This window comes from Ambystoma mexicanum, chromosome 2p, assembly GCF_040938575.1.
Source record: "Ambystoma mexicanum isolate Mex_15411 chromosome 2p, UKY_AmexF1_1, whole genome shotgun sequence".
In the NCBI taxonomy this organism is placed as follows: Eukaryota; Metazoa; Chordata; class Amphibia; order Caudata; family Ambystomatidae; genus Ambystoma; species Ambystoma mexicanum.
Window position 1 is genome coordinate 32,595,765 of NC_090923.1, and position 24,781 is coordinate 32,620,545.

Here is a 24,781-nt window from a genome sequence, read left to right on the forward strand (position 1 = left end):
GGTGAGCGTGGCACTTAGCTCAGGATAGTCAGACTAGGGTCCTTTGGTGAGCCAGGGGCGTCACCGTGAGCTGGTTCCTCACTGGGGTGGGTGAGTGTAGCACTTGGCTCGGGATAGTCTGCCTAGGGTCCTTTAGTGAGCCCGGGGCATCACCGTGAGCTGGTTCCTCACTGTGGTGGGTGAGCGTGGCACTTGGCACGGGATAGCCATACTAGGGTCCTTTGTTGAGTCAGGGGTGTCACTGTGAGCTGGCTCCTCACTGTGGTGGGTGAGTGTGGCACTTAGCTCAGGATAGTCAGACTAGAGACCTTTGGTGAGCCGGGGCGTCATCGTGAGCTGGTTCCTCACCATGGTGGGTGAGCGTGGCACTTGGCTCAGGATAGTCAGACTAGGGTCCTTTGGTGAGCCAGGTGCTTCACCATGAGCTGGTTCCTCACTGTGTTGGGTAAGCGTGGCACTTGGATCGGGATAGTAGGACTAGGGACTTTTGGTGAGCCTGGGGCGTCACTCTGAGCTGGATCCTCACTGTGGTGGGTGAGCATGGCACTTAGCTCAGGATAGTCAGTCTAGGGTCCTTTCGTGAGCAAGGGGGGTCACTGTGAGCTGGTTGCTCACTGTGGTAGAAAGAGCGTGGCACTTGGCTCAGGATAGTCAGTCTAGGGACCTTTGGTGAGCCTGGGGCGTCACTGTGAGCTGGTTCCTCACTGTGGTGGGTGAGCATGGCTCTTGGCTCGGGATAGTCAGACTAGCGTCCTTTGATGAGCAAGGGGTGTCACTGTGAGCTGGTTCCTCACTGTGGTAGAGTGAGCGTGGCACTTTGCTCAGGATAGTCAGACTAGGGACCTTTGGTGAGCCAGGGGAATCACTGTGAGCTGGTTCCTCACTGTGGGGGGTGAGCGTGGCACTTAGCTCAGGATAGTCAGGCTAGGGTCCTTTGGTGAGTCCGGGGCGTCATCGTGAGCTGGTTCCTCACTGTGGTGGGTGAGCGTGGCACTTGACTCAGGATAGTCAGTCTAGGGATCTTTGGTGAGCCAGGGGTGTCACTGTGAGCTGGTTTCTCACTGTGGTCGGTGATCGTGGCACTTAGCTCAGGATAGTTAGGCTAGGGTCCTTTGTTGAGCTTGGGGCTTCACCGTGAGCTGGTTCCTTACTGTGGTGGGTGAGCGTGGCACTTGGCTCAGGATAGTCAGACTAGGTACCTTTCGTGAGCCCGGGGCACCACTGTGAGCTTATTCCTCACTGTGGTGGGTGAACGTGGCACTTGGCTCGGGATAGTCAGACTAGGGTCCTTTGGTGAGCCCTGGGCATCACCGTGAGCTGGTTCCCCACTGTGGTGGGGGAGCGTGGCACTTGGCTCAGGATAGTCAGACTAGGGACCTTTGGTGAGCCCGGGATGTCACCGTGTGCTGGTTCTTCACTGTGGTGGGGGAGTGTGGCACTTGGCTAGGGATAGTCAAACTAGGGTCCTTTGGTGAGCACGGGGAGTCATCGTGAGCTGGTTCCTCACCATGGTGGGGGACCGTGGCACTTGGCTCGGGATAGTCAGACGAGGGTCCTTTGGTGAGCCAGGGATGTCACTGTGAGCTGGTTCCTCACTGTGGTGGGGGAGCATGGCACTTGGCTCGGGATAGTTAGACTAGGGTCCTTTGGTGAGCCAGAGGAGTCACTGTGAGCTGGTTCCTCACTGTGGTGGGGGAGCGTGGCACTTGGCTCGGGATAGTCAGACTACGGTCCTTTGTTGAGCCTGGGATGTCATTGTGAGCTGGTTCCTCACTGTGGTGGGTGAGCGTGGCACTTGGCTTGGGATAGTCAGACTAGGGTCCTTTGGTGAGCCAGGGGCATCCCCATGAGCTGGTTCCTCACTGTGGTGGGGGGAGCGTGGCACTTGGCCCGGGATAGTCAGACTAGGGACCTTTGGTGAGCCGGGGCGTCATCGTGAGCTGGTTCCTCACCATGGTGGGTGAGCGTGGCACTTGGCTCAGGATAGTCAGACTAGGGTCCTTTGGTGAGCCAGGTGCTTCACCATGAGCTGGTCGCTCACTGTGTTGGGTAAGCGTGGCACTTGGATCGGGATAGTAGGACTAGGGACTTTTGGTGAGCCTGGGGCGTCACTCTGAGCTGGATCCTCACTGTGGTGGGTGAGCATGGCACTTAGCTCAGGATAGTCAGGCTAGGGTCCTTTCGTGAGCAAGGGGCGTCACTGTGAGCTGGTTCTTCACTGTGGAGGGTGAGCGTGGAACTTGGCTCGGGATAGTCAGACTAGGGTCCTTTGGTGAGCCAGGGGCGTCACTGTGAGGTGGTTCCTCACTGTGGTGGGGAAGCGTGGCACTTGGTTCAGGAAAGTCAGTCTAGGGACCTTTGGTGAGCCAGGGGCGTCACTGTGAGGTGGTTCCTCACTGTGGTGGGTGAGCGTGGCACTTGGCTCAGGATAGTCAGACTAGGGTCCTTTGGTGAGCCAGGTGCTTCACCATGAGCGGGTTCCTCACTGTGTTGGGTAAGCGTGGCACTTGGATCGGGATAGTAGGACTAGGGACTTTTGGTGAGCCTGGGGCGTCACTCTGAGCTGGATCCTCACTGTGGTGGGTGAGCATGGCACTTAGCTCAGGATAGTCAGGCTAGGGTCCTTTCGTGAGCAAGGGGCGTCACTGTGAGCTGGTTCCTCACTGTGGAGGGTGAGCGTGGAACTTGGCTCGGGATAGTCAGACTAGGGTCCTTTGGTGAGCCAGGGGCGTCACTGTGAGGTGGTTCCTCACTGTGGTGGGGAAGCGTGGCACTTGGTTCAGGAAAGTCAGTCTAGGGACCTTTGGTGAGCCAGGGGTGTCACTGTTAGCTGGTTCCTCACTGTGGTGGGTGAGCGTGGAACTTGGTTCGGGATAGTCAGACTAGGGTCCTTTGGTGAGCCAGGGGCGTCACTGTGAGGTGGTTCCTCACTGTGGTGGGTGAGCGTGGCACTTGACTCGGGATAGTCAGACTAGGGTCCTTTGGTGAGCCCGGGGCATCACCGTGAGCTGCTTCCTCACTGTGGTGGGGGAGCGGGGCACTTGGCTCAGGATAGTCAGACTAGGGACCTTTGGTGAGCCCGGGATGTCACTGTGTGCTGGTTCTTCACTGTGGTGGGGGAGTGTGGCACTTGGTTCGGGATAGTCAAACTAGGGTCCTTTGGTGAGCACGGGGAGTCATCGTGAGCTGGTTCCTCACCATGGTGGGGGACCGTGGAACTTGGCTCGGGATAGTCAGACGAGGGTCCTTTGGTGAGCCAGGGATGTCACTGTGAGCTGGTTCCTCACTGTGGTGGGGGAGCAGGGCACTTGGCTCAGGATAGTCAGACTAGGGTCCTTTGGTGAGCCAGGGGATTCACTGTGAGCTGGTTCCTCACTGTGGTGGGGGAGCGTGGCACTTGGCTCGGGATAGTCAGACTAGGGACTTTTGGTGATCCTGGTGCGTCACTCTGAGCTGGATCCTCACTGTCGTGGGTGAGCGTGACACTTAGCTCTGGATAATCAGACTAGGGACCTTTGGTGAGCCCAGGGCGTCACCGTGAGCTAGTTCCTCACTGTGGTGGGTGAGCGTGGCACTTGGCTCGGGATAGTCAGACTAGGGTCCTTTGGTGAGACAGAGGTGTCACTGTGAGCCGTTTCCTCACCGTGGTGGGTGAGCTTGGCACTTGGCTCGGGATAGTCAGACTAGGGTCCTTTGGTGAGCCAGGGGCGTCACCGTGAGCTGGTTCCTCACTGGGGTGGGTGAGTGTAGCACTTGGCTCGGGATAGTCTGCCTAGGGTCCTTTAGTGAGCCCGGGCATCACCGTGAGCTGGTTCCTCACTGTGGTGGGTGAGCGTGGCACTTGGCACGGGATAGCCATACTAGGGTCCTTTGTTGAGTCAGGGGTGTCACTGTGAGCTGGCTCCTCACTGTGGTGGGTGAGTGTGGCACTTAGCTCAGGATAGTCAGACTAGAGAACTTTGGTGAGCCGGGGCGTCATCGTGAGCTGGTTCCTCACCATGGTGGGTGAGCGTGGCACTTGGCTCAGGATAGTCAGACTAGGGTCCTTTAATGAGCCAGGTGCTTCACCATGAGCTGGTTCCTCACTGTGTTGGGTAAGCGTGGCACTTGGATTGGGATAGTAGGACTAGGGACTTTTGGTGAGCCTGGGGCGTCACTCTGAGCTGGATCCTCACTGTGGTGGGTGAGCATGGCACTTAGCTCAGGATAGTCAGGCTAGGGTCCTTTCGTGAGCAAGGGGCGTCACTGTGAGCTGGTTCCTCACTGTGGAGGGTGAGCGTGGAACTTGGCTCGGGATAGTCAGACTAGGGTCCTTTGGTGAGCCAGGGGCGTCACTGTTAGGTGGTTCCTCACTGTGGTGGGTGAGCGTGGCACTTGACTCGGGATAGTCAGACTAGGGTCCTTTGGTGAACCCGGGGCATCACCGTGAGCTGCTTCCTTACTGTGGTGGGGGAGCGGGGCACTTGGCTCAGGATAGTCAGACTAGGGACCTTTGGTGAGCCCGGGATGTCACTGTGTGCTGGTTCTTCACTGTGGTGGGGGAGTGTGGCACTTGGTTCGGGATAGTCAAACTAGGGTCCTTTGGTGAGCACGGGGAGTCATCGTGAGCTGGTTCCTCACCATGGTGGGGGACCGTGGCACTTGGCTCGGGATAGTCAGACGAGGGTCCTTTGGTGAGCCAGGGATGTCACTGTGAGCTGGTTCCTCACTGTGGTGGGGGAGCAGGGCACTTGGCTCGGGATAGTCACACTAGGGTCCTTTGGTGAGCCAGGGGATTCACTGTGAGCTGGTTCCTCACTGTGGTGGGGGAGCGTGGCACTTGGCTCGGGATAGTCAGACTAGGGACTTTTGGTGATCCTGGTGCGTCACTCTGAGCTGGATCCTCACTGTCGTGGGTGAGCGTGACACTTAGCTCTGGATAGTCAGACTAGGGACCTTTGGTGAGCCCAGGGCGTCACCGTGAGCTAGTTCCTCACTGTGGTGGGTGAGCGTGGCACTTGGCTCGGGATAGTCAGACTAGGGTCCTTTGGTGAGACAGAGGTGTCACTGTGAGCTGTGTCCTCACCGTGGTGGGTGAGCGTGGCACTTGGCTCGGGATAGTCAGACTAGGGTCCTTTGGTGAGCCAGTGGCGTCACCGTGAGCTGGTTCTTCACTGGGGTGGGTGAGTGTAGCACTTGGCTCGGGATAGTCTGCCTAGGGTCCTTTAGTGAGCCCGGGGCATCACCGTGAGCTGGTTCCTCACTGTGGTGGGTGAGCGTGGCACTTGGCACGGGATAGCCATACTAGGGTCCTTTGTTGAGTCAGGGGTGTCACTGTGAGCTGGCTCCTCACTGTGGTGGGTGAGTGTGGCACTTAGCTCAGGATAGTCAGTCTAAGGACCTTTGGTGAGCAGGGGCGTCACTGTGAGCTGGTTCCTCACTGCGGTGGGTGAGCATGACACTTAGCTCAGGATAGTCAGGATAGGGTCCTTTGGTGAGCAAGGGGCATCACTGTGAGCTGGTTGCTCACTGTGGTAGAAAGAGCGTGGCACTTGGCTCAGGATAGTCAGTCTAGGGACCTTTGGTGAGCCTGGGGCGTCACTGTGAGCTGGTTCCTCACTGTGGTGGGTGAGCATGGCTCTTGACTCGGGATAGTCAGACTAGCGTCCTTTGATGAGCAAGGGGTGTCACTGTGAGCTGGTTCCTCACTGTGGTAGAGTGAGCGTGGCACTTGGCTCAGGATAGTCAGACTAGGGACCTTTGGTGAGCCAGGGGAATCACTGTGAGCTGGTTCCTCACTGTGGGGGGTGAGCGTGGCACTTAGCTCAGGATAGTCAGGCTAGGGTCCTTTGGTGAGCCCGGGGCGTCATCGTGAGCTGGTTCCTCACTGTGGTGGGTGAGCGTGGCACTTGACTCAGGATAGTCAGTCTAGGGACCTTTGGTGAGCCAGGGGTGTCACTGTGAGCTGGTTTCTCACTGTGGTCGGTGATCGTGGCACTTAGCTCAGGATAGTCAGGCTAGGGTCCTTTGTTGAGCTCGGGGCTTCACCGTGAGCTGGTTCCTTACTGTGGTGGGTGAGCGTGGCACTTGGCTCAGGATAGTCAGACTAGGGACCTTTTGTGTGCCCGGGGCACCACTGTGAGCTGATTCCTCACTGTGGTGGGTGAACGTGGCACTTGGCTCGGGATAGTCAGACTAGGGTCCTTTGGTGAGCCCTGGGCATCACCGTGAGCTGGTTCCCCACTGTGGTGGGGAAACGTGGCACTTGGCTAGGGATAGTCAAACTAGGGTCCTTTGGTGAGCACGGGGAGTCATTGTGAGCTGGTTCCTCACCATGGTGGGGTACCGTGGCACTTGGCTCGGGATAGTCAGACGAGGGTCCTTTGGTGAGCCAGGGATGTCACTGTGAGCTGGTTCCTCACTGTGGTGGGGGAGCATAGCACTTGGCTCGGGATAATCAGACTAGGGTCCTTTGGTGAGCCAGAGGAGTCACTGTGAGCTGGTTCCTCACTGTGGTGGGGGAGCGTGGCACTTGGCTCGGGATAGTCAGACTACGGTCCTTTGTTGAGCCTGGGATGTCATTGTGAGCTGGTTCCTCACTGTGGTGGGTGAGCGTGGCACTTGGCTTGGGATAGTCAGACTAGGGTCCTTTGGTGAGCCAGGGGCATCCCCATGAGCTGGTTCCTCACTGTGGTGGGGGGAGCGTGGCACTTGGCCCGGGATAGTCAGACTAGGGACCTTTGGTGAGCCGGGGCGTCATCGTGAGCTGGTTCCTCACCATGGTGGGTGAGCGTGGCACTTGGCTCAGGATAGTCAGACTAGGGTCCTTTGGTGACCCAGGTGCTTCACCATGAGCTGGTTCCTCACTGTGTTGGGTAAGCGTGGCACTTGGATCGGGATAGTAGGACTACGGACTTTTGGTGAGCCTGGGGCGTCACTTTGAGCTGGATCCTCACTGTGGTGGGTGAGCATGGCACTTAGCTCAGGATAGTCAGGCTAGGGTCCTTTCGTGAGCAAGGGGCGTCACTGTGAGCTGGTTCTTCACTGTGGAGGGTGAGCGTGGAACTTGGCTTGGGATAGTCAGACTAGGGTCCTTTGGTGAGCCAGGGGCGTCACTGTGAGGTGGTTCCTCACTGTGGTGGGGAAGCGTGGCACTTGGTTCAGGAAATTCAGTCTAGGGACCTTTGGTGAGCCAGGGGTGTCACTGTTAGCTGGTTCCTCACTGTGGTGGGTGAGCGTGGAACTTGGTTCGGGATAGTCAGACTAGGGTCCTTTGGTGAGCCAGGGGCGTCACTGTGAGGTGGTTCCTCACTGTGGTGGGTGAGCGTGGCACTTGACTCGGGATAGTCAGACTAGGGTCCTTTGGTGAGCCCGGGGCATCACCGTGAGCTGCTTCCTCACTGTGGTGGGGGAGCGGGGCACTTGGCTCAGGATAGTCAGACTAGGGACCTTTGGTGAGCCCGGGATGTCACTGTGTGCTGGTTCTTCACTGTGGTGGGGGAGTGTGGAACTTGGTTCGGGATAGTCAAACTAGGGTCCTTTGGTGAGCACGGGGAGTCATCGTGAGCTGGTTCCTCACCATGGTGGGGACCGTGGCACTTGGCTCGGGATAGTCAGACGAGGGTCCTTTGGTGAGCCAGGGATGTCACTGTGAGCTGGTTCCTCACTGTGGTGGGGGAGCAGGGCACTTGGCTCGGGATAGTCAGACTAGGGTCCTTTGGTGAGCCAGGGGATTCACTGTGAGCTGGTTCCTCACTGTGGTGGGGGAGCGTGGCACTTGGCTCGGGATAGTCAGACTAGGGTGCTTTGTTGAGCCTGGTATGTCATTGTGAGCTGGTTCCTCACTGTGGTGGGTGAGCGTGGCACTTGGCTTGGGATAGTCAGACTAGGGTCCTTTGGTGAGCCAGGGGCATCCCCATGAGCTGGTTCCTCACTGTGGTGGGGGGAGCGTGGCACTTGGCCCGGGATAGTCAGACTAGGGACCTTTGGTGAGCCGGGGCGTCATCGTGAGCTGGATCCTCACCATGGTGGGTGAGCGTGGCACTTGGCTCAGGATAGTCAGACTAGGGTCCTTTGGTGAGCCAGGTGCTTCACCATGAGCTGGTTCCTCACTGTGGTGGGTGAGCGTGGCACTTCGCTCAGGATAGTCTGGCTAGGGTCCTTTGGTGAGCCTGGGGCGTCACTCTGAGCTGGATCCTCACTGTGGTGGGTGAGCATGGCACTTAGCTCAGGATAGTCAGGCTAGGGTCCTTTCGTGAGCAAAGGGCGTCACTGTGAGCTGGTTCCTCACTGTGGAGGGTGAGCGTGGAACTTGGCTCGGGATAGTCAGACTAGGGTCCTTTGGTGAGCCAGGGGCGTCACTGTGAGGTGGTTCCTCACTGTGGTGGGGAAGCGTGGCAATTGGTTCATGAAAGTCAGTCTAGGGACCTTTGGTGAGCCAGGGGTGTCACTGTTAGCTGGTTCCTCACTGTATTGGGTGAGCGTGGAACTTGGATCGGGATAGTCAGACTAGGGTCCTTTGGTGAGCCAGGGGCGTCACTGTGAGGTGGTTCCTCACTGTGGTGGGTGAGCGTGGCACTTGATTCAGGATAGTCAGACTACGGTCCTTTGTTGAGTCAGGGGCGTCAGTGTGAGCTGTCTCCTCACTGTGGTGGGTGAGCGTGGCACTTAGCTGAGGATAGTCAGGCTAAGGACGTTTGGTGAGTGTGGGGTGTTACTATGAGCTGATTACTCACTGTGGTGGGTCAGCGTGGCACTTGGCTCAGGATAGTCAGGCTAGGGTCCTTTCATGAGCCAGGGGCGCCACTGTGAGCTGGTTCCTCACTGTGGTGGGTGAGCGTGGAACTTGGCTCGGGATAGTCAGGCTAGGGTCCTTTGGTGAGCCAGGAGCGTCAATGGGAGCTGTTTCTTCACTGTGGTGGGGGAGCGTGGCACTTAGCTCAGGATAGTCAGGCTAAGGTCCTTTGGTGAGCCAGGGGTGTCACTGTGAGCTGTTTCCTCACTGTGGTGGGTGAGCGTGGCACTTAGCTCTGGATAGTCAGGCTAGTGTCCTTTGGTGAGCAAGGGGCATCACTGTGAGCTGGTTGCTCACTTTGGTAGAGTGAGCATGGCACTTGGCTCAGGATAGTCAGTCTAGGGACCTTTGGTGAGCCAGGGGCGTCACTGTGAGCTGGTTCCTTAATGTGGTGTGTGAGCGTGGCACTTAGCTCAGGATAGTCAGGCTAGGGTCCTTTGGTGAGCCAGGGGCATCACTGTGAGCTGTTTCCTTACTGTGGTGGGTGAGCGTGGCACTTAGCTCAGGGTAGTCAGGCTAGGGTCCTTTGGTGAGCAAGGGGCGTCACTGTGAGCTGGTTGCTCACTGTGGTAGAGTAAGCATGGCACTTGGCTCAGGATAGTCAGTCTAGGGACCTTTGGTGAGCCTGGGCCGTCACCATGAGCTGGTTCCTCACTGTGGTGGGTGAGCTTGGCACTTGGCTCGGGATAGTCAGACTAGGGTCCTTTGATGAGCAAGGGGCGTCACTGTGAGCTGATTCCTCACTGTGGTGGGCGGCACTTGGCTCGGGATAGTCAGACTAGGGTCCTTTGATGAGCAAGGGGCGTCACTGCGAGCTGGTTCCTCACTATGGTAGTGTGAGCATGGCACTTGGCTCAGGATAGTCAGTCTAGGGACCTTTGGTGAGCCAGGGGCGTCACTGTGAGCTGGTTCCTCACTGTGGTGGGTGAGCGTGGCACTTAGCTCAGGATAGTCAGGATAGGGTCCTTTGGTGAGCAAGAGGCATCACTGTGAGCTGGTTCCTCACTGTGATGGGGGAGCATGGCACTTGGCTTGGGATAATCAGACTATGGTCCTTTGGTGAGCCAGGGGCATCACTGTGAGCTGGTTCCTCACTGTGGGGGGAAAGTGGCACTTGGCTCGGGATAGTCAGACTAGGGTCCTTTGGTGAGCCATGGGCATCACCATGAACTGGTTCCTCACTGTGGTGGGGGAGCGTGGCACTTGGCCCGGGATAGTAAGACTAGGGACCTTTGGTGAGCCCTGGGCGTCATCGTGACCTGGTTCCTCACCATGGTGGGTGAGCGTGACACTTGGCTCAGGATAGTCAGACTAGGGTCCTTTGGTGAGCCAGGGGCGTCACTGTGAGCTGGTTCCTCACTGTGGTGGGTGAGCGTGGCACTTGGCTCGGGATAGTCAGACTAGGGACTTTTGGTGAGCTTGGGGTGTCACTCTGAGCTGGATCCTCACTGTGGTGGGTGAGCGTGACACTTAGCTCCGGATAGTCAGACTAGGGACCTTTGGTGAGCCCGGGGCATCACCGTGAGCTGGTTCCTCACTGTGGTGGGTGAGCGTGGCACTTGCCTCGGGATAGTCAGACTAGGGTCCTTTGGTGAGACAGGGGCGTCACCGTGAGCTGGTTCCTCACTGTGGTGGGTGAGTGTGGCACTTGGCTCGGGATAGTATGTTAGGGTCCTTTAGTGAGCCCGGGGCGTCACCATGAGCTGGTTCCTCACTGTGGTGGGTGAGCGTGGCACTTGCCTCGGGATCGTCAGACTAGGGTCCTTTGGTGAGACAGGGGCGTCACCGTGAGCTGGTTCCTCACTGTGGTGAGTGAGCGTGGCACTTGGCTCGGGATAGTCATACTAGGGTCCTTTGTTGAGTCGGGGGTGTCACTATGAGATGGCTCCTCACTGTGGTGGGTGAGCATGGCACTTAGCTCAGGATAGTCAGGCTAGGGACGTTTGGTGAGCGTGGGTTGTTACTGTGAGCTGATTACTCACTGTGGTGGGTCAGCGTGGCACTTGGCTCAGGATAGTCAGGCTAGGGTCCTTTCGTGAGCCAGGGGTGTCACTGTGAGCTGGTTCCTCACTGTGGAGGGTGAGCGTGGCACTTGGCTCGGGATAGTCAGACTAGGGTCCTTTGGTGAGCCAGGGGCATCACTGTGAGGTGGTCCCTCACTGTGGTGGGGAAGCGTGGCACTTGGTTCAAGATAGTCAGTCTTCTAGGGACCTTTGGTGAGCCAGGGGCGTCACTGTGAGCTGGTTCCTCACTGTGGTGGGTGAGCGTGGAACTTGGCTCGGGATAGGCAGACTAGTGTCCTTTGGTGAGCCCGGGGCGTCACTGTGAGCTGTTTCCTCACTGTGGTGGGTGAGCGTGGCACTTAGCTCAGGATAGTCAGGCTAGGGTCCTTTGGTGAGCAAGGGGCGTCACTGTGAGCTGGTTGCTCACTGTGGTAGAGTACGCATGGCACTTGGCTCAGGATAGTCAGTCTGGGGACCTTTGGTGAGCCTGGGTCGTCACCGTGAGCTGGTTCCTCACTGTGGTGGGTGAGCATGGCACTTGGCTCAGGATAGTCAGACTAGGGACCTTTGGTGAGCCCAGGGCGTCACTGTGAGCTGATTCCTCACTGTGGTGGGTGAGCGCTTCACTTGGATCGGGATAGTCAGACTAGGGTCCTTTGATGAGCAAGGGGCGTCACTGTGAGCTGGTTCCTCAATGTGGTATAGTGAGCATGGCACTTGGCTCAGGATAGTCAGTCTAGGGACCTTTGATGAGCCAGGGGCGTCACTGTGAGCTGGTTCCTCACTGTGGTGGGTGAGCGTGGCACTTAGCTCAAGATAGTCAGGATAGGGTCCTTTAGTGAGCAAGAGGCATCACTGTGAGCTGGTTGCTCACTGTGGTAGAGTGAGCATGGCACTTGGCTCAGGATAGTCAGTCCAGGGACATTTGGTGAGCCTGGGGCGTCACTGTGAGCTGGTTCCTCACTGTGGTGGGTGAGCGTGGTACTTGGCTCGGGATAGTCAGACTACGGTCCTTTGATGAGCAGGGGCGTCACTGTGAGCTGGTTCCTCACTGTGGTAGAGTGAGCATGGCACTTGGCTTAGGATAGTCAGTCTAGGGACCTTTGGTGAGCCAGGGGCATCACTGTGAGCTGGTTCCTCACTGTGGTGGGTGAGCATGGCACTTAGCTCAGGATAGTCAGCTAGGGTCCTTTGGTGAGCCCGGAGCGTCATCGCGAGCTGGTTCCTCACTGTGGTGGGGAAGCGTGGCACTTAGCTCAGGATAGTCAGGCTAGGGTCCTTAGGTGAGCCCGGGGCATCATCGTGAGCTGCTTCCTCACTGTGGTGGGTGAGCGTGGAACTTGGCTCGGGATAGTCTGGCTAGGGTCCTTTGGTGAGCCAGGGGCATCACTGTGAGCTGGTTCCTCACTGTGGTGGATGAGCGCTGCACTTGGCTCGGGATAGTCTGGCTAGGGTCCTTTGGTGAGCCAGGGGCGTAACTGTGAGATAGTTCCTCACTGTGGTGGGTGAGCGTGGCACTTGGCTCGGGATAGTCAGACTAGGGTCCTTTGGTGAGCCAGGGATGTCACTGTGAGCTGGTTCCTCACTGTGGTGGGTGAGTGTGGCACCTGGCTTGGGCTAATCAGACTAGGGTCCTTTGGTGAGCCATGGGCGTCCCTGTGAGCTGGCTCCTCACTGTGGTGGGTGAGCGTGGCACTTGGCTCAGGATAGTCAGACTAGGGTCCTTTGGTGAGCCCGGGGCGTCATCGTGAGCTGGTTCCTCACCATAGTGGGTGAGCGTGACACTTAGCTCTGGATAGTCAGACTAGGGACCTTTGGTGAGCCCAGGGCACCACCGTGAGCTAGTTCCTCACTGTGGTGGGTGAGCGTGGCACATGGCTCGGGATAGTCAGACTAGGGTCCTTTGGTGAGACAGAGGTGTCACTGTGAGCTGTTTCCTCACCGTGGTGGGTGAGCGCTTCACTTGGATCGGGATAGTCAGACTAGGGTCCTTTGATGAGCAAGGGGCGTCACTGTGAGCTGGTTCCTCAATGTGGTATAGTGAGCATGGCACTTGGCTCAGGATAGTCAGTCTAGGGACCTTTGATGAGCCAGGGGCGTCACTGTGAGCTGGTTCCTCACTGTGGTGGGTGAGCGTGGCACTTAGCTCAAGATAGTCAGGATAGGGTCCTTTAGTGAGCAAGAGGCATCACTGTGAGCTGGTTGCTCACTGTGGTAGAGTGAGCATGGCACTTGGCTCAGGATAGTCAGTCCAGGGACATTTGGTGAGCCTGGGGCGTCACTGTGAGCTGGTTCCTCACTGTGGTGGGTGAGCGTGGTACTTGGCTCGGGATAGTCAGACTACGGTCCTTTGATGAGCAGGGGCGTCACTGTGAGCTGGTTCCTCACTGTGGTAGAGTGAGCATGGCACTTGGCTTAGGATAGTCAGTCTAGGGACCTTTGGTGAGCCAGGGGCATCACTGTGAGCTGGTTCCTCACTGTGGTGGGTGAGCATGGCACTTAGCTCAGGATAGTCAGCTAGGGTCCTTTGGTGAGCCCGGAGCGTCATCGCGAGCTGGTTCCTCACTGTGGTGGGGAAGCGTGGCACTTAGCTCAGGATAGTCAGGCTAGGGTCCTTAGGTGAGCCCGGGGCATCATCGTGAGCTGCTTCCTCACTGTGGTGGGTGAGCGTGGAACTTGGCTCGGGATAGTCTGGCTAGGGTCCTTTGGTGAGCCAGGGGCATCACTGTGAGCTGGTTCCTCACTGTGGTGGATGAGCGCTGCACTTGGCTCGGGATAGTCTGGCTAGGGTCCTTTGGTGAGCCAGGGGCGTAACTGTGAGATAGTTCCTCACTGTGGTGGGTGAGCGTGGCACTTGGCTCGGGATAGTCAGACTAGGGTCCTTTGGTGAGCCAGGGATGTCACTGTGAGCTGGTTCCTCACTGTGGTGGGTGAGTGTGGCACCTGGCTTGGGCTAATCAGACTAGGGTCCTTTGGTGAGCCATGGGCGTCCCTGTGAGCTGGCTCCTCACTGTGGTGGGTGAGCGTGGCACTTGGCTCAGGATAGTCAGACTAGGGTCCTTTGGTGAGCCCGGGGCGTCATCGTGAGCTGGTTCCTCACCATAGTGGGTGAGCGTGGCACTTGACTCGGGATAGTCAGACTAGGGACTTTTGGTGATCCTGGTGCGTCACTCTGAGCTGGATCCTCACTGTCGTGGGTGAGCGTGACACTTAGCTCTGGATAGTCAGACTAGGGACCTTTGGTGAGCCCAGGGCACCACCGTGAGCTAGTTCCTCACTGTGGTGGGTGAGCGTGGCACATGGCTCGGGATAGTCAGACTAGGGTCCTTTGGTGAGACAGAGGTGTCACTGTGAGCTGTTTCCTCACCGTGGTGGGTGAGCGTGGCACTTGGCTCGGGATAGTCAGACTAGGGTCCTTTGGTGAGCCAGGGGCGTCACCGTGAGCTGGTTCCTCACTGGGGTGGCAGAGTGTAGCACTTGGCTCGGGATAGTCTGCCTAGTGTCCTTTAGTGAGCCCGGGGCATCACCGTGAGCTGGTTCCTCACTGTGGTGGGTGAGCGTGGCACTTGGCACGGGATAGCCATACTAGGGTCCTTTGTTGAGTCAGGGGTGTCACTGTGAGCTGGCTCCTCACTGTGGTGGGTGAGTGTGGCACTTAGCTCAGGATAGTCAGTCTAAGGACCTTTGGTGAGCAGGGGCGTCACTGTGAGCTGCTTCCTCACTGCGGTAGGTGAGCATGACACTTAGCTGAGGATAGTCAGGATAGGGTCCTTTAGTGAGCAAGAGGCATCACTGTGAGCTGGTTGCTCACTGTGGTAGAGTGAGCATGGCACTTGGCTCAGGATAGTCAGTCCAGGGACATTTGGTGAGCCTGGGGCGTCACTGTGAGCTGGTTCCTCACTGTGGTGGGTGAGCGTGGTACTTGGCTCGGGATAGTCAGACTACGGTCCTTTGATGAGCAGGGGCGTCACTGTGAGCTGGTTCCTCACTGTGGTAGAGTGAGCATGGCACTTGGCTTAGGATAGTCAGTCTAGGGACCTTTGGTGAGCCAGGGGCATCACTGTGAGCTGGTTCCTCACTGTGGTGGGTGAGCATGGCACTTAGCTCAGGATAGTCAGCTAGGGTCCTTTGGTGAGCCCGGAGCGTCATCGCGAGCTGGTTCCTCACTGTGGTGGGGAAGCGTGGCACTTAGCTCAGGATAGTCAGGCTAGGGTCCTTAGGTGAGCCCGGGGCATCATCGTGAGCTGCTTCCTCACTGTGGTGGGTGAGCGTGGAACTTGGCTCGGGATAGTCTGGCTAGGGTCCTTTGGTGAGCCAGGGGCATCACTGTGAGCTGGTTCCTCACTGTGGTGGATGAGCGCTGCACTTGGCTCGGGATAGTCTGGCTAGGGTCCTTTGGTGAGCCAGGGGCGTAACTGTGAGATAGTTCCTCACTGTGGTGGGTGAGCGTGGCACTTGGCTCGGGATAGTCAGACTAGGGTCCTTTGGTGAGCCAGGGATGTCACTGTGAGCTGGTTCCTCACTGTGGTGGGTGAGTGTGGCACCTGGCTTGGGCTAATCAGACTAGGGTCCTTTGGTGAGCCATGGGCGTCCCTGTGAGCTGGCTCCTCACTGTGGTGGGTGAGCGTGGCACTTGGCTCAGGATAGTCAGACTAGGGTCCTTTGGTGAGCCCGGGGCGTCATCGTGAGCTGGTTCCTCACCATAGTGGGTGAGCGTGGCACTTGGCTCGGGATAGTCAGACTAGGGACTTTTGGTGATCCTGGTGCGTCACTCTGAGCTGGATCCTCACTGTCGTGGGTGAGCGTGACACTTAGCTCTGGATAGTCAGACTAGGGACCTTTGGTGAGCCCAGGGCACCACCGTGAGCTAGTTCCTCACTGTGGTGGGTGAGCGTGGCACATGGCTCGGGATAGTCAGACTAGGGTCCTTTGGTGAGACAGAGGTGTCACTGTGAGCTGTTTCCTCACCGTGGTGGGTGAGCGTGGCACTTGGCTCGGGATAGTCAGACTAGGGTCCTTTGGTGAGCCAGGGGCGTCACCGTGAGCTGGTTCCTCACTGGGGTGGCAGAGTGTAGCACTTGGCTCGGGATAGTCTGCCTAGTGTCCTTTAGTGAGCCCGGGGCATCACCGTGAGCTGGTTCCTCACTGTGGTGGGTGAGCGTGGCACTTGGCACGGGATAGCCATACTAGGGTCCTTTGTTGAGTCAGGGGTGTCACTGTGAGCTGGCTCCTCACTGTGGTGGGTGAGTGTGGCACTTAGCTCAGGATAGTCAGTCTAAGGACCTTTGGTGAGCAGGGGCGTCACTGTGAGCTGCTTCCTCACTGCGGTAGGTGAGCATGACACTTAGCTGAGGATAGTCAGGATAGGGTCCTTTGGTGAGCAAGGGGCATCACTGTGAGCTGGTTGCTCACTGTGGTAGAAAGAGCGTGGCACTTGGCTCAGGATAGTCAGTCTAGGGACCTTTGGTGAGCCTGGGGCGTCACTGTGAGCTGGTTCCTCACTGTGGTGGGTGAGCATGGCTCTTGGCTCGGGATAGTCAGACTAGCGCCCTTTGATGAGCAAGGGGTGTCACTGTGAGCTGGTTCCTCACTGTGGTAGAGTGAGCGTGGCACTTGGCTCAGGATAGTCAGACTAGGGACCTTTGGTGAGCCAGGGGAATCACTGTGAGCTGGTTCCTCACTGTGGGGGGTGAGCGTGGCACTTAGCTCAGGATAGTCAGGCTAGGGTCCTTTGGTGAGCCCGGGGTGTCATCGTGAGCTGGTTCCTCACTGTGGTGGGTGAGCGTGGCACTTGACTCAGGATAGTCAGTCTAGGGACCTTTGGTGATCCAGGGGTGTCACTGTGAGCTGGTTTCTCACTGTGGTCGGTGATCGTGGCACTTAGCTCAGGATAGTCAGGCTAGGGTCCTTTGTTGAGCTCGGGGCTTCACCGTGAGCTGGTTCCTTACTGTGGTGGGTGAGCGTGGCACTTGGCTCAGGATAGTCAGACTAGGTACCTTTCATGAGCCCGGGGCACCACTGTGAGCTGATTCCTCACTGTGGTGGGTGAACGTGGCACTTGGCTCGGGATAGTCAGACTAGGGTCCTTTGGTGAGCCCTGGGCATCACCGTGAGCTGGTTCCCCACTGTGGTGGGGGAGCGTGCACTTGGCTCAGGATAGTCAGACTAGGGACCTTTGTTGAGCCCGGGATGGCACCGTGTGCTGGTTCTTCACTGTGGTGGGGGAGTGTGGCACTTGGCTAGGGATAGTTAAACTAGGGTCCTTTGGTGAGCACGGGGAGCCATCGTGAGCTGGTTCCTCACCATGGTGGGGGACCGTGGCACTTGGCTCGGGATAGTCAGACGAGGGTCCTTTGGTGAGCCAGGGATGTCACTGTGAGCTGGTTCCTCACTGTGGTGGGGGAGCATGGCACTTGGCTCGGGATAGTCAGACTAAGGTCCTTTGGTGAGCCAGAGGAGTCACTGTGAGCTGGTTCCTCACTGTGGTGGGGGAGCGTGGCACTTGGCTCGGGATAGTCAGACTACGGTCCTTTGTTGAGCCTGGGATGTCATTGTGAGCTAGTTCCTCACTGTGGTGGGTGAGCGTGGCACTTGGCTTGGGATAGTTAGACTAGGGTCCTTTGGTGAGCCAGGGGCAACCCCATGAGCTGGTTCCTCACTGTGGTGGGGGGAGCGTGGCACTTGGCCCGGGATAGTCAGACTAGGGACCTTTGGTGAGCCGGGGCGTCATCGTGAGCTGGTTCCTCACCATGGTGGGTGAGCGTGGCACTTGGCTCAGGATAGTCAGACTAGGGTCCTTTGGTGAGCCAGGTGCTTCACCATGAGCTGGTTCCTCACTGTGTTGGGTAAGCGTGGCACTTGGATCGGGATAGTAGGACTAGGGACTTTTGGTGAGCCTGGGGCGTCACTCTGAGCTGGATCCTCACTGTGGTGGGTGAGCATGGCACTTAGCTCAGGATAGTCAGGCTAGGGTCCTTTCGTGAGCAAGGGGCGTCACTGTGAGCTGGTTCCTCACTGTGGAGGGTGAGCGTGGAACTTGGCTCGGGATAGTCAGACTAGGGTCCTTTGGTGAGCCAGGGGCGTCACTGTGAGGTGGTTCCTCACTGTGGTGGGGAAGCGTGGCACTTGGTTCAGGAAAGTCAGTCTAGGGACCTTTGGTGAGCCAGGGGTGTCACTGTTAGCTGGTTCCTCACTGTGGTGGGTGAGCGTGGAACTTGGTTCGGGATAGTCAGACTAGGGTCCTTTGGTGAGCCAGGGGCATCACTGTGAGGTGGTTCCTCACTGTGGTGGGTGAGCGTGGCACTTGACTCGGGATAGTCAGACTAGGGTCCTTTGGTGAGCCCGGGGCATCACCGTGAGCTGCTTCCTCACTGTGGTGGGGGAGCGGGGCACTTTGCTCAGGATAGTCAGACTAGGGACCTTTGGTGAGCCCGGGATGTCACTGTGTGCTGGTTCTTCACTGTGGTGGGGGAGTGTGGCACTTGGTTCGGGATAGTCAAACTAGGGTCCTTTGGTGAGCACGGGGAGTCATCGTGAGCTGGTTCCTCACCATGGTGGGGGACCGTGGCACTTGGCTCGGGATAGTCAGACGAGGGTCCTTTGGTGAGCCAGGGATGTCACTGTGAGCTGGTTCCTCACTGTGGTGGGGGAGCAGGGCACTTGGCTCGGGATAGTCAGACTAGGGTCCTTTGGTGAGCCAGGGGATTCACTGTGAGCTGGTTCCTCACTGTGGTGGGGGAGCGTGGCACTTGGCTCGGGATAGTCAGACTAGGGACTTTTGGTGATCCTGGTGCGTCACTCTGAGCTGGATCCTCACTGTCGTGGGTGAGCGTGACACTTAGCTATGGATAGTCAGACTAGGGACCTTTGGTGAGCCCAGGGCGTCACCGTGAGCTAGTTCCTCACTGTGGTGGGTGAGCGTGGCACTTGGCTCGGGATAGTCAGACTAGGGTCCTTTGGTGAGACAGAGGTGTCACTGTGAGCTGTTTCCTCACCGTGGTGGGTGAGCTTGGCACTTGGCTCGGGATAGTCAGACTAGGGTCCTTTGGTGAGCCAGGGGCGTCACCGTGAGCTGGTTCCTCACTGGGGTGGGTGAGTGTAGCACTTGGCTCGGGATAGTCTGCCTAGGGTCCTTTAGTGAGCCCGGGGCATCACCGTGAGCTGGTTCCTCACTGTGGTGGGTGAGCGTGGCACTTGGCACGGGATAGCCATACTAGGGTCCTTTGTTGAGGCAGGGGTGTCACTGTGAGCTGGCTCCTCACTGTGGTGGGTGAGTGTGGCACTTAGCTCAGGATAGTCAGACTAGAGACCTTTGGTGAGCCGGGGCGTCATCGTGAGCTGGTTCCTCACCATGGTGGGTGAGCGTGGCACTTGGCTCAGGATAGTCAGACTAGGGTCCTTTGATGAGCCAGGTGCTTCACCATGAGCTGGTTCCTCACTGTGTTGGGTAAGAGTGGCACTTGGATCGGGATAATAGGACTAGGGACTTTTGGTGAGCCTGGGGCGTCACTCTGAGCTGGATCCTCACTGTGGTGGGTGAGCATGGCACTTAGCTCAGGATAGTCAGGCTAGGGTCCTTTCGTGAGCAAGGGGCGTCACTGTGAGCTGGTTGCTCACTGTGGTAGAAAGACCGTGGCACTTGGCTCAGGATAGTCAGTCTAGGGACCTTTGGTGAGCCTGGGGCGTCACTGTGAGCTGGTTCCTCACTGTGGTGGGTGAGCATGGCACTTTGCTCAGGATAGTCAGACTAGGGACCTTTGGTGAGCCAGGGGAATCACTGTGAGCTGGTTCCTCACTGTGGGGGGTGAGCGTGGCACTTAGCTCAGGATAGTCAGACTAGGGTCCTTTGGTGAGCCAGGGGCGTCACCGTGAGCTGGTTCCTCACTGGGGTGGGTGAGTGTAGCACTTGGCTCGGGATAGTCTGCCTAGGGTCCTTTAGTGAGCCCGGGGCATCACCGTGAGCTGGTTCCTCACTGTGGTGGGTGAGCGTGGCACTTGGCACGGGATAGCCATACTAGGGTCCTTTGTTGAGTCAGGGGTGTCACTGTGAGCTGGCTCCTCACTGTGGTGGGTGAGTGTGGCACTTAGCTCAGGATAGTCAGACTAGAGACCTTTGGTGAGCCGGGGCGTCATCGTGAGCTGGTTCCTCACCATGGTGGGTGAGCGTGGCACTTGGCTCAGGATAGTCAGACTAGGGTCCTTTGGTGAGCCAGGTGCTTCACCATGAGCTGGTTCCTCACTGTGTTGGGTAAGCGTGGCACTTGGATCGGGATAGTAGGACTAGGGACTTTTGGTGAGCCTGGGGCGTCACTCTGAGCTGGATCCTCACTGTGGTGGGTGAGCATGGCACTTAGCTCAGGATAGTCAGTCTAGGGTCCTTTCGTGAGCAAGGGGCGTCACTGTGAGCTGGTTGCTCACTGTGGTAGAAAGAGCGTGGCACTTGGCTCAGGATAGTCAGTCTAGGGACCTTTGGTGAGCCTGGGGCGTCACTGTGAGCTGGTTCCTCACTGTGGTGGGTGAGCATGGCTCTTGGCTCGGGATAGTCAGACTAGCGTCCTTTGATGAGCAAGGGGTGTCACTGTGAGCTGGTTCCTCACTGTGGTAGAGTGAGCGTGGCACTTTGCTCAGGATAGTCAGACTAGGGACCTTTGGTGAGCCAGGGGAATCACTGTGAGCTGGTTCCTCACTGTGGGGGGTGAGCGTGGCACTTAGCTCAGGATAGTCAGGCTAGGGTCCTTTGGTGAGTCCGGGGCATCATCGTGAGCTGGTTCCTCACTGTGGTGGGTGAGCGTGGCACTTGACTCAGGATAGTCAGTCTAGGGATCTTTGGTGAGCCAGGGGTGTCACTGTGAGCTGGTTTCTCACTGTGGTCGGTGATCGTGGCACTTAGCTCCGGATAGTTAGGCTAGGGTCCTTTGTTGAGCTTGGGGCTTCACCGTGAGCTGGTTCCTTACTGTGGTGGGTGAGCGTGGCACTTGGCTCAGGATAGTCAGACTAGGTACCTTTCGTGAGCCCGGGGCACCACTGTGAGCTTATTCCTCACTGTGGTGGGTGAACGTGGCACTTGGCTCGGGATAGTCAGACTAGGGTCCTTTGGTGAGCCCTGGGCATCACCGTGAGCTGGTTCCCCACTGTGGTGGGGGAGCGTGGCACTTGGCTCAGGATAGTCAGACTAGGGACCTTTGGTGAGCCCTGGATGTCACCGTATGCTGGTTCTTCACTGTGGTGGGGGAGTGTGGCACTTGGCTAGGGATAGTCAAACTAGGGTCCTTTGGTGAGCACGGGGAGTCATCGTGAGCTGGTTCCTCACCATGGTGGGGGACCGTGGCACTTGGCTCGGGATAGTCAGACGAGGGTCCTTTGGTGAGCCAGGGATGTCACTGTGAGCTGGTTCCTCACTGTGGTGGGGGAGCATGGCACTTGGCTCGGGATAGTTAGACTAGGGTCCTTTGGTGAGCCAGAGGAGTCACTGTGAGCTGGTTCCTCACTGTGGTGGGGGAGCGTGGCACTTGGCTCGGGATAGTCAGACTACGGTCCTTTGTTGAGCCTGGGATGTCATTGTGAGCTGGTTCCTCACTGTGGTGGGTGAGCGTGGCACTTGGCTTGGGATAGTCAGACTAGGGTCCTTTGGTGAGCCAGGGGCATCCCCATGAGCTGGTTCCTCACTGTGGTGGGGGGAGCGTGGCACTTGGCCCGGGATAGTCAGACTAGGGACCTTTGGTGAGCCGGGGCGTCATCGTGAGCTGGTTCCTCACCATGGTGGGTGAGCGTGGCACTTGGCTCAGGATAGTCAGACTAGGGTCCTTTGGTGAGCCAGGTGCTTCACCATGAGCTGGTTCCTCACTGTGTTGGGTAAGCGTGGCACTTGGATCGGGATAGTAGGACTAGGGACTTTTGGTGAGCCTGGGGCGTCACTCTGAGCTGGATCCTCACTGTGGTGGGTGAGCATGGCACTTAGCTCAGGATAGTCAGGCTAGGGTCCTTTCGTGAGCAAGGGGCGTCACTGTGAGCTGGTTCTTCACTGTGGAGGGTGAGCGTGGAACTTGGCTCGGGATAGTCAGACTAGGGTCCTTTGGTGAGCCAGGGGCGTCACTGTGAGGTGGTTCCTCACTGTGGTGGGGAAGCGTGGCACTTGGTTCAGGAAAGTCAGTCTAGGGACCTTTGGTGAGCCAGGGGCGTCACTGTGAGGTGGTTCCTCACTGTGGTGGGTGAGCGTGGCACTTGGCTCAGGATAGTCAGACTAGGGTCCTTTGGTGAGCCAGGTGCTTCACCATGAGCGGGTTCCTCACTGTGTTGGGTAAGCGTGGAACTTGGATCGGGATAGTAGGACTAGGGACTTTTGGTGAGCCTGGGGCGTCACTCTGAGCTGGATCCTCACTGTGGTGGGTGAGCATGGCACTTAGCTCAGGATAGTCAGGCTAGGGTCCTTTCGTGAGCAAGGGGCGTCACTGTGAGCTGGTTCCTCACTGTGGAGGGTGAGCGTGGAACTTGGCTCGGGATAGTCAGACTAGGGTCCTTTGGTGAGCCAGGGGCGTCACTGTGAGGTGGTTCCTCACTGTGGTGGGGAAGCGTGGCACTTGGTTCAGGAAAGTCAGTCTAGGGACCTTTGGTGAGCCAGGGGTGTCACTGTTAGCTGGTTCCTCACTGTGGTGGGTGAGCGTGGAACTTGGTTCGGGATAGTCAGACTAGGGTCCTTTGGTGAGCCAGGGGCGTCACTGTGAGGTGGTTCCTCACTGTGGTGGGTGAGCGTGGCACTTGACTCGGGATAGTCAGACTAGGGTCCTTTGGTGAGCCCGGGGCATCACCGTGAGCTGCTTCCTCACTGTGGTGGGGGAGCGGGGCACTTGGCTCAGGATAGTCAGACTAGGGACCTTTGGTGAGCCCGGGATGTCACTGTGTGCTGGTTCTTCACTGTGGTGGGGGAGTGTGGCACTTGGTTCGGGATAGTCAAACTAGGGTCCTTTGGTGAGCACGGGGAGTCATCGTGAGCTGGTTCCTCACCATGGTGGGGGACCGTGGAACTTGGCTCGGGATAGTCAGACGAGGGTCCTTTGGTGAGCCAGGGATGTCACTGTGAGCTGGTTCCTCACTGTGGTGGGGGAGCAGGGCACTTGGCTCAGGATAGTCAGACTAGGGTCCTTTGGTGAGCCAGGGGATTCACTGTGAGCTGGTTCCTCACTGTGGTGGGGGAGCGTGGCACTTGGCTCGGGATAGTCAGACTAGGGACTTTTGGTGATCCTGGTGCGTCACTCTGAGCTGGATCCTCACTGTCGTGGGTGAGCGTGACACTTAGCTCTGGATAATCAGACTAGGGACCTTTGGTGAGCCCAGGGCGTCACCGTGAGCTAGTTCCTCACTGTGGTGGGTGAGCGTGGCACTTGGCTCGGGATAGTCAGACTAGGGTCCTTTGGTGAGACAGAGGTGTCACTGTGAGCCGTTTCCTCACCGTGGTGGGTGAGCTTGGCACTTGGCTCGGGATAGTCAGACTAGGGTCCTTTGGTGAGCCAGGGGCGTCACCGTGAGCTGGTTCCTCACTGGGGTGGGTGAGTGTAGCACTTGGCTCGGGATAGTCTGCCTAGGGTCCTTTAGTGAGCCCGGGCATCACCGTGAGCTGGTTCCTCACTGTGGTGGGTGAGCGTGGCACTTGGCACGGGATAGCCATACTAGGGTCCTTTGTTGAGTCAGGGGTGTCACTGTGAGCTGGCTCCTCACTGTGGTGGGTGAGTGTGGCACTTAGCTCAGGATAGTCAGACTAGAGAACTTTGGTGAGCCGGGGCGTCATCGTGAGCTGGTTCCTCACCATGGTGGGTGAGCGTGGCACTTGGCTCAGGATAGTCAGACTAGGGTCCTTTAATGAGCCAGGTGCTTCACCATGAGCTGGTTCCTCACTGTGTTGGGTAAGCGTGGCACTTGGATTGGGATAGTAGGACTAGGGACTTTTGGTGAGCCTGGGGCGTCACTCTGAGCTGGATCCTCACTGTGGTGGGTGAGCATGGCACTTAGCTCAGGATAGTCAGGCTAGGGTCCTTTCGTGAGCAAGGGGCGTCACTGTGAGCTGGTTCCTCACTGTGGAGGGTGAGCGTGGAACTTGGCTCGGGATAGTCAGACTAGGGTCCTTTGGTGAGCCAGGGGCGTCACTGTTAGGTGGTTCCTCACTGTGGTGGGTGAGCGTGGCACTTGACTCGGGATAGTCAGACTAGGGTCCTTTGGTGAACCCGGGGCATCACCGTGAGCTGCTTCCTTACTGTGGTGGGGGAGCGGGGCACTTGGCTCAGGATAGTCAGACTAGGGACCTTTGGTGAGCCCGGGATGTCACTGTGTGCTGGTTCTTCACTGTGGTGGGGGAGTGTGGCACTTGGTTCGGGATAGTCAAACTAGGGTCCTTTGGTGAGCACGGGGAGTCATCGTGAGCTGGTTCCTCACCATGGTGGGGGACCGTGGCACTTGGCTCGGGATAGTCAGACGAGGGTCCTTTGGTGAGCCAGGGATGTCACTGTGAGCTGGTTCCTCACTGTGGTGGGGGAGCAGGGCACTTGGCTCGGGATAGTCACACTAGGGTCCTTTGGTGAGCCAGGGGATTCACTGTGAGCTGGTTCCTCACTGTGGTGGGGGAGCGTGGCACTTGGCTCGGGATAGTCAGACTAGGGACTTTTGGTGATCCTGGTGCGTCACTCTGAGCTGGATCCTCACTGTCGTGGGTGAGCGTGACACTTAGCTCTGGATAGTCAGACTAGGGACCTTTGGTGAGCCCAGGGCGTCACCGTGAGCTAGTTCCTCACTGTGGTGGGTGAGCGTGGCACTTGGCTCGGGATAGTCAGACTAGGGTCCTTTGGTGAGACAGAGGTGTCACTGTGAGCTGTGTCCTCACCGTGGTGGGTGAGCGTGGCACTTGGCTCGGGATAGTCAGACTAGGGTCCTTTGGTGAGCCAGTGGCGTCACCGTGAGCTGGTTCTTCACTGGGGTGGGTGAGTGTAGCACTTGGCTCGGGATAGTCTGCCTAGGGTCC